General features: G+C 42.7%; 1 long non-coding RNA gene across 1 annotated transcript; it reads left to right on the forward strand.

Annotated features, from left to right (window-relative positions):
* Positions 8,210-8,587, forward strand: LOC109836073. Its single transcript, XR_002245818.1, has 3 exons — positions 8,210-8,270; positions 8,369-8,416; positions 8,501-8,587. It is a non-coding gene; the product is annotated as an uncharacterized LOC109836073 (long non-coding RNA).

The following is a 9,852-nucleotide window of genomic DNA, read 5'->3' on the forward strand; positions in this document are numbered from 1 at the left end:
TAGCATTTAGTTCTCGGGATCAAAGGCCAAGCTTTGATCCGGAGGATGACTACGTAGATCTGAGATCCGGTTCCTCTCGAACTCTTGCCTTATTTGGCGTTGACGATCGCCGAGCACCGGATCTGGAAGAGCAAGTCCTCAAAGTCCCAAAGCTTCAATTTTTTTAAGTTCTGAGCCTTGAATCCAGCAGAGCTTCGCCTCCAAAAATTCCAACCCCTGAAAAATGAACCAAGGGGGCCTATTTATAGGCTCTCAGATCTGTGCCTTGGCACAGATCTGGCCGGGCCCCCATAGGTGGCTCGGCCACCTATAGGTGGCTCGGCCACCTATAGGTGGCTCGGCTACCTAGCCACCTGTAGGTGGCTAGGCTTTGGCCGAGTCCCCTAGGTGTTGTGGTTTTTGCCGTTTTTCCGGTCTCGTGGTTGATTTGGACTCTGATTTGTTGATCTGAATCCTGATTTGACAGTAAACCCGCCTTGGTGTTTGAGTTCAAATCCATCCTATGGTTGGATGACTCGTTGACTCACCGAACTGTTAGCTTGATTCTGCATGCGAATGGATGTATTCCAATGTTTGCGTGCGGTTCGTTAGCCTCGTTGCCTCGTTAATCCGCTTCATTGCTTGTCACTTGGCTTTGGCGTTGTGGACTGATGCTCGTGTTTGGATACGTCGCCCGATGGTTCGTCGGTTTGTGCCGAGCTGTGCTAAGGGACCTATAAGCAATTTTATACGCCTACATTGGTTAAATAACTTCTTGTAGTTTCTTGGACCATTTTCTCTCCAAGACTTTATATAATAGCGAGTCCCTCTATAAGGTGCCAAAAACCCCGGCCTATTTGTATACCCAGCATCCACAAGAAAGTATTTATCTACAAAATCAAAATCTTCAGTCATAACAATGTAAAAACTAGGAAGCAATACATATATAATAATTAAAAAAATTATATTCCTACTTGAGGGAAGTTTCAAGCCATTGGTCGACGCAAAGCATCACGCAAAACACGAGAATCTAATGTTGAACCCTCCCAACCAGGTAGCGCATATGAAAATCTCAAATTGGCATCACAAACACCTAGTACATTTGTACTGGTCTCTCCTTTTCTATTTCGATATCTACTTTGATCTTCCAAGGGAATAGTTAATTGGATATGAGTCCCATCAAGTGCCCCGATAGCATCCTAAAATTGCACAACCTTACAATTAGTTCTATTAAACAAAAGTACTAAACATGAAAACCTTAATAAAAGAAGTCATAGTTACCTCAAACCATTTCCACTTCTCTATGTCTCTCTCATTAGGATTTGTATATTCTTGTCTAATATAGAGGCTTCCTATCTTCATGACTGCTTGAAGTACTTTGTGGAACTGCCGACTAATTGTTTCATTTGAACGATAAAAATTTGTTTTGCTTGTCCTATTTTTTACATTATGAACTAAAATATGCAAAAACATAGCGACAATTTCTTCACTCGTGACATTTCTTGATGCTACTAATCCCCCTCTAGTACATAGAACATCACATAACCTCTTAAACACTTCATTTCTTGATGCTACTAATCCCCCTCTAGTACATAGAACATCACATAACCTCTTAAACACTTGAGGATTCATCCTTAGTTGTTCAACAACATAACCTCTTAAACACTTGAGGATTCATCCTTAGTTGTTCAACACAATTATTTGCATTGCAAATAAGATTTTGAATCCAAGACTTTCTAAGGTATGTCCTTTCATCCTTTTCTTCGTTTGTTCTTGAACTCTCCTTCAACATGTGCTTTGTATAGTACCAAGCACCATTGGTCGCAACTATAAAACTAACTACTACCATAATAATTTCCTCATCCTCTCTCCTCTCAAATTCTTCCCTTGTACATTTATGTTGGATCATTGAATTCCTTTCATCATTTATCATTTTTAACCTATCACATTAAAAGTTGAACATGCAAACAGATTACACATATATCCTGAATATATATTTAGCAGGATGCAAATTTAATGAAGTCCTAAGAAAAAACAACTCAAGACATAGAAATAACACCCTACTATTCGCGGGAAAAAATGTTTTCATTGATGTCATTGTTTTCTTGAGCAACAGTTTATCGGTTACAAAAGATCCGGTCTTTTTATAAGATCCGGTTATAACAAAATAAAAAAAAAGAAAATCTTAAAAGATTACAACTTTCCTTTTCTAGAACAAATCACAAGATCCTGTTTTACGGTCTCTTGCTTGTGTGGGTTCTTTGCCTGCGCCGGGGTTAATCCGTGGACCACCGCGCGATCTTGATCCGATCGGATCTACACGCTATGACGGGTGTTATTTCACAAAGGAAATAACAGCCGAGAGGACTATCTCACCAAGGAAATAATAGCCCTAAGTAATCAAAATCGACCAAGTGAAATCGATACTCTTCTCGGCATCAAAAAACAAAGTTTTGATCCAGAGGATGACCGTGTGGATCTCAGATCTGATCTCTCTCGAACTCCTACCTTATTTGGCGTGGATGATCGCCAAGAGCTAGATCTGAAAAATCCGAGTCTTCAAAGCTCCAAAACTCCGAAGTTTAGCTCTCAATCCAGCAGAGTTTTCACCTCAAAAGTTCCACCAAAAAATCCAACCCCTTAAACAATGAGCCTTCAAGTCTATTTATAGGCACCTCAAACCAGATCTGGGCTCAGATCTGGGCCCAGATCTGGGTGGCTCGGCCAGCACCCTAGGTGGCTCGGCAGCCAACTAAGGTGGCCTCGGCGCCACCGAGCACCAAGAGGTGCTCGGCCACCGAGCCACCTCCTGGTGGCTCTCCAAAAGGTGGCTCGGTGAGCCACCTAGGTGGCTCGGCTTTAGCCGAGCCCTCCAGGTGCTTGCTTCTTCGCCCGTTTTTCGGTTTCGCGGTTTATCCGAACTTCATTGTTGATCTGGACTCTGATTTGGCAGTCCGGATCCTGATTTGGTAGTAAATCCGCTTTGGTGTTCGAGTTCGAGTCCGCTCCCGATCTTGTTTGATGTGGTGGACTCTACGGTTGGATGACTCGTTGATTCATCGACCCGTTAGCTTGATTGGGCACGCGATTGGATGTATTCTATTGTTTGCGTGCGGTTCGTTAACCTTGTCGCCTCGTTAATCTGCTTCGTCGCGTATCACTTAGCTTCGGTGTTGTGGTCTAACGATCATGCTTCGATATATCGCCCGATGGTTCGTTGGTTTGTCGAATCACCGTGCCGAGCTGTGTTAAGGGACCTATAAGCAGTTTTATACGCCTACAGATACCCCCTCCAAAGTATTTCAGCCTCATTCTTTTATAGAAGAGTCTGGAATACTTTGGATATGATTGTCCCAACCTTTAATCGGTGTAACAGGACCTTGAAATGGCTTCTATTCTTGATTCTTTTAATCCTCTCAGCTATTCGGTGCTTTGTCGAATGTCTGCAAGGGTTCCGGTGCTGCATTTATTGTCTGACCGTTGCCGGAATTTTGAACTTGAGGTCAATTCCTGATTTTCTGATCTTTAGATCGTGTTTGCTGTTTCAACATAGAACCGACCATCGATTGTTGGCGTTGAGTCTTCATTTGCAACGCGTTGTCCGGCGTTTGACACAGTTTATACTCATACGTCTGCTGGAGTCTTGAGAAGCAGTTTATACTCTTATACTTTTCGGAGTGTTGTTGAGTTATCCTTAAGAATATTTTTAGAAAAATACTCTCCAGAAACTTCTCAACAAAAATAGGGAATAGTTTATACTCGTATACCTTATTGGAGTACTTTTCATGTCCGAATGAGCTGAATCGTCCTGATAATGACCCAAAAAAGGCAGTAATTAGGCTAAAAAAATCTTCCGACCCTTCTGAATGTGTGGGAGAGGAATGAATAAATAAGGGACTGAACCATCGGTCGATTTGAAGTCGTTTCGATACTCGGTTCAGCTCCAATTTGAATTTTGGTTCAAATCTGGTTCAAACTGGTTCAACCTGGTTCAACCTGGTTCAAGACTAGTTCAACCTGGTTCAAGACTGGTTCAGGACTGGTTCAAGACTGGTTTAGCCTGGTTCAGACTAATTCATCCTGGTTTGGTCTGGTTCAGCTTGGTTTGGCCTGGTTCAGCCTCCTTTGAACTGATTTAGCCTGGTCTGGTCTGGTTCAACTTGGTCTGATCCGGTTCAGTCTGGTCTGGTCCGGTTCAAGGCTAGTTCAACATTATAAAAGACCTTCTTTTCCTCTCTTTAGGGCCGGCCCCCCCTCTCCACCTTTTTGGAGTTTTCTCTTCCCTCGTGCATCCTTTCTCCTTCAAACCTTCACATTTGTCTTAGATCTATCTTTCCTTTTGATCTTAGACCGAGAAATCCCTCAAAATCTCCATATAAAATTTTCTCTCAGGCCCCTCGAGCACGTGGTTCGAGCCTCCTTCAAGATTTGATTTTTGTTGGATTCTCGAGCTTCTCCTCAGGTAAATCTTCCATAATTTTGGCATATATCATGTTTAATTCAGTATATGAATTTGTGGGATTGTATATGAGGGTTAGGGTTGTGATTTGACGCCCCGAGCTCATATTTCAGGGGGTAGAATTTGGAGATCTGAGGGGTTTGAATGCAATAAAGAGGGGGTAAAATTTTAGGGTTAGAGTTTGTCACCCTAACTGAATTTTTTTATCTGATCCCCTGATTTATTTTGCAGATCACCATATCACATATCCCGAGAGGTCAATCCCCTACTGCGTCGGCTGATGGCGTGCTTCCCTCGTACACCGGTGAGCTCTTTTTTGGCGTATTTCAAAATTTGTAGATTAATCCTTTTTCCCCGTCTTGTTCTCCTTGGTGAGACAATTGGGAAGAGCCTTGATTCTCCTTGGTGAGGATTGACTCTTTAAAAGATAGGTTTTGCTTGGTCAAAACCATATCTCAAAGTAATTAAAGGGGGCTCTTTGAAGCTGCATTGTGCCTTATAAGGCAGAGATATATTGTTGATATACCCTATCTTATAAATGCACAATGTGGCCAAATCGTCTCACCCTTTATAAGGCAGTGACTCTATCTTACCCATTCGTAAGATGAGTTCAACTTTCTTTTATAACTGAGACTAACAAACGTTTAATTGCTTGTTTCCAGTGGAATATCCCTCTGGAGCGTTCTCATCTCATGCAGTGGATGGGCGTCGTGACGAGTATTATTCGACCTCCGATGATTTTTCACCTATTCCACTTACTCCTCAGTTTGCTTCGGGCACGTTGACAGAGGTTGCCCAAGTGGTGAAGGAAGGTGGACATCGAGTTCTTCGACAGTTGATTACTGATGCGCCTTTCGTGAAGGATACTAGCTCTGTTCAGCCTCTTAGGAAGACTGACTTTTTATTCAATGACTCTGTTAAAGATCCTGATGCAGTGTTTATTGATGCCGAGCAGTGGCTTCATAAAGATGACGAGGGTTTTCTATATTTGCCTAAGAATTCTCGTCACCGCTCATTGACTAAGCTCAGGTGTCAGGCCGTGACACGGGAGATGTCATGGCGTTTGACAAAGGAGCATGAGAGCGTTCACTGTGGCTATATTACTCATCAGGCAGCTCCTGGTTCGAGCAGGAGTCATATCATTGGATTGCGACCTGGAGTATTGGGGCTGAATACACCGTCGCGTAACGAGTTTCTTACTTGTGCTTCTACTTTGAAGAATCGTCTCGCCGACTTAGGACAGGAGATGCCTGCGTCGCGCCATAGATTCTATGGCTGGGTCCATTCTTCAGACAAGCTTTGGTGGGCTCGTATGACGAACTATGTCTTAAGCCGATGGAGCGAGGAGTTGCACACTTGTGGTCTATATGCAGCTATTCATTCCACTATGTATGGTTTACCCGTCAGCACCAAACATTTCTTCGCTTTGTACGAGCTCTATAACCCGGATTCGAACACTTTTCTAACTAGGCACGGAGAGTTGGGCTTGGCTCTCCATGAGATGCACAAGATTTCTGGTTTGCCCATGGGCCAGATGTTATATCAGGAGTACTTTCCCTCTAACCATGAATTGAGTTAGCTGAAGGACCGTATGCCCAGCCGCTATGAGACTTTATGGGATCTCACATGTCACTACCATATTGCTTTGGCATAGTTTGAGCCTTTAGCGAAGAGGACTAAGTCACAGGTGAGCCTGAAGCAGTTCGCATGTTATTTGTTCAGAAATCTAGAGAGCAATTCTGGTGAGGATATTTGTGAGCTGGCAACGCTTACTCCTTCAGAGGTTAATGGTCTGCTGAAGAAGATTGACACTCACTCCTATACCATTAGCAGTCCCGAGAGTGGCTTTCCTGCAGGGACCAAGTTTAAATCATTCTTATGGCATGCGACCACATCGATTCAACCGATGACCCTTCTCGCCGGTTACCTCGCTATCTGGTTAAAGAAATGCATGGTCCCGTATTAGTCCAGTAACATTTTGCCATTGGAAGTGCTTGCCTACAAAAAGGAACTTTTGCTTCTTCCGGTGATGGTAGCTAACATTCATCGAGGGCTTCGACAGATTTCTAGTGCTTTCACACAAAAAGAAGATGTACCGTCATCTCGGATTCCTCTTATTAAGGTGGAGCTTCCATACGCTTATTTGATGGCTTGGTTCGTCCTTCATCGTTCTGATATGATGTCGGTACCTAACACCACAGACCGCTCTGTTCCCCTACTACAGTTGTTTGAGAATGGCAGGTGGGAGGGGCGAGGATTCCTTGAAGTCAGGAAGCAGCTACAGGTCGACAAGTGTTGGGTATTTTCCACTTGTTTCCCGTAGTTCACCCGCGTCAGCAGCTTCGGACTCATGGCAGTTTGGTGGACGGTCTCCGGGCATGGCTGTGGACCGTGACGGGCTGTACTGGTGCTAAGTTCAGTCTCCTGAGTGCTGAGTGTCAGTTAAAGCTCACATTCTTAAGCTGCAGGTGGTTGTTAGCAGCTAACAAACCTGTCCCCGTGAAGCCGATTGCAGAGTTAGTGGCTGAGGAGGCTTCTCAGGCTGATTCTCGTGTGATTCGGGAAAATGCTCGGTCACAGAGGACGCGGAGCAAGACTCGTCGAATTGACGAAGAAGGAAAAAAGTCCTTCAATTCTGCTGAAGAGGCCTTAGGCGGAGATCCTGAAGATTACGAGGAATATTTCGAGCGAGGTTAATCACCTATCTTTTCCCTCTGTCTTCCAGAGTTATTAATTTTGACAACTGTTTGATGTTTCAGGGACAGTGGCTGACAAGGAAGAAGAATTCCGTCCTTTTACTCAGGCGAGACCTTCGATTGTTGTCCCAGCTGATAGGCGGAAGATACTAGCCCACAAGCCACGTGCAGATCTACGAGCATGTGAGATGGATTTGGCTGGTGATGATCCCGCTAGCGACGGAGGTAACATCTACCTATAGACCATCCTCTTGATCATTCAGAACTTCGGGCTCATGCTTTTCCATCTCTATATAGGAGAGCGTGAGGAAGACGAGATGAGTCTCGATCCTGCTCCTCGTGATTTTGTATTTTCTGGTGAGCCTGACTTACCACACTAGGTAGAAAAGCCTGCATAAGCTGCCGACATTAGGGAGACTATCAATGTAGGACCTGATTCAGCGAATCCAGGTACATCTACTATTGACAATATACCCTTTAGATGGCAAACAAAGGAGCTGAACGATTCAGAATTCGTGCCTCCCTTAATTGTCTCTATGCTTCCTGCTCTTTTAGATAAATTGCAGGGGGCAAACGTGGACCTTGGGAGTAGAGAGACTAACACATCCGTACACTAGTAGAAAATCGAGTATTCTAGACGGAATATTCTAGACGGAATTTTTTCCGTCTAGATTGTATTAAACTAGACGGAAATTTTCCGTCTAGAATATTCCGTCTAGAATAAAGTATGCTAGACGGAATTTTCCGTCTAGAATAGTATTCTAGACGGTATTTTTATTTTTTATTTTTTTAATAAATAACCAATTATTCTAGATGGAAATTTCCATCTAGGATACTCATCCTAGACAGAAATTTCCGTCTAGGATAATTTGGCTCATTTAAAAAAAATAACCCATTAAAATTTCCCCCCAAATCGAAATTTCCCCCCCAAAATTTTCAGCCCAAAATCAATATATTAAGAACCCCCCTCCCCCCTCCCCAATTCTCTTTCTAACTCCTTCCCTCTCTCTATCTTTCCGCCATCTAACGCCGCCTCAAAGCCCTACGCTTCACTGACCTCCTCGTTGTTGCCACCTCCCTCAACCCCGCCACCTCCAACAAACTCCGGATCGGATCCATCACCGGATCTCCCTCAGGTCCTTGATTCTCTCATTTCAATTCAATCAGGGAGAAAAAGAAACCCTAGAAATTTGATGTTTGGATGTAAATGTGATGTTTTGTTTTTTGGGTGTAGGATGGAGGAGGAGCGTTGCGGATGCAGCTTGATTAGAACGCAGCTGCAGTTTAGTTCTGATTTTTTTTGTTAGTTTTTGTGTTTTTTTGGGATTTTTATTGAGGTTTTTGTGTTTGGGTTTGTTTTTTGAAGGAGAAGTGGAAATCTCCTCCTCTACCAGAGGACCGCTTCGCCCTCATGTGCGGGTCCTCACGCCGGAGAGCTCGTCAGCAGGGAGAGCGGCGCGTTCCTCTACAGGTTCATGTGGCTCGACGATGGCGACATTGGCGAGGTCCCCTTCGTCTGGAACTTCCTCGTCGGCCACAACAGGGATATACTCAGCAAGAGAATTTGCGTGGAATTACAGTAAAAACATCTAATTTAGCTCGGCAAGCGCCTTAATTTGGGTATTTGTTTGTTGTTTTTTCATTGTCACAGGAAAGTGTACTTGGTTGGAAGACGGGGCCCTGCTCAGGCAGCTTGCACAGCGAAGGAAATTCGTGAAATTCTTGGTATAGCTTGTTTGGTATAGTTCATTTGATTACCTAAATGAAAACTTTGCTGGTTTTTGGCCGTTTTAAATGTTTAGATCAATATCAAAAATTGTTGCATTCAAATTATTTATGCTGTAAAGTTGAGATCTAAGCAAATCAGCCATCCATTTATGACTTATGCCAGATTAATGACTGAAGTTTTTAAAGTTCTCACATTAACCTTAATAGTTCGTGCACATTTCAACTAATGCAACATCATAAATATGAAAGCTATCATGTCGGTGAAATTTGATTTATATTTGTGCTTCATAGCTGAGTGCCAAATCGGGTATATGTCATGCATCATTTCCATATATATACAATTTATTATGGGAGAAATTAACTCATGTCCAATAGTGAAGCTTACATCCGTTTTATCACAGTATGAACAAATTTACTTCATGGAGCAAGGCATGACTAAGAAGACATGCTAAAAGCTCATATATGAACATGCATATATATAAATCATAAATGTACAGGCTCAAGTTCAATAGCCTCAACGTTTTAATCAGAATGAAGCAACTTTATTCAACGATGCCAAACATGAACGTTACTAGTTTTATGCATTGAGGTGACAACTTTCATCTTTTAGTTAGTCTATATTATTGAACGGTGATTTCTATTAGGAATACTCTAGATCGACTGTCTATCTTAATTAGCTCAATCGTTTCTTTGCCATTTAAATTAAAGGTTGTGGTCAAATTTTTGTTTGGATTTACTTGAAAGTTACGTCTTAATTTTTAGAGTCCTAGCAAACGTATTACCAGCTTAAAAGTCTATTTCTTGAGACAGCTATTCATTATAAAACTGGGTGGTGTTTAGTAGTGTATTTTGTATTCAAGATCTTCAGGTAAACACATTTACATCAATTTTGCATACTAGGATGCTGGATCTCTCGCAATTGCAATCATGAAGAAAAACTTTAGAGGTCAAACGTTTTTAGGGTGTGATGACCATCCTTTATCGCGGTCT

Source organism: Asparagus officinalis, chromosome 4, assembly GCF_001876935.1.
Source record: "Asparagus officinalis chromosome 4, Aspof.V1, whole genome shotgun sequence".
In the NCBI taxonomy this organism is placed as follows: Eukaryota; Viridiplantae; Streptophyta; class Magnoliopsida; order Asparagales; family Asparagaceae; genus Asparagus; species Asparagus officinalis.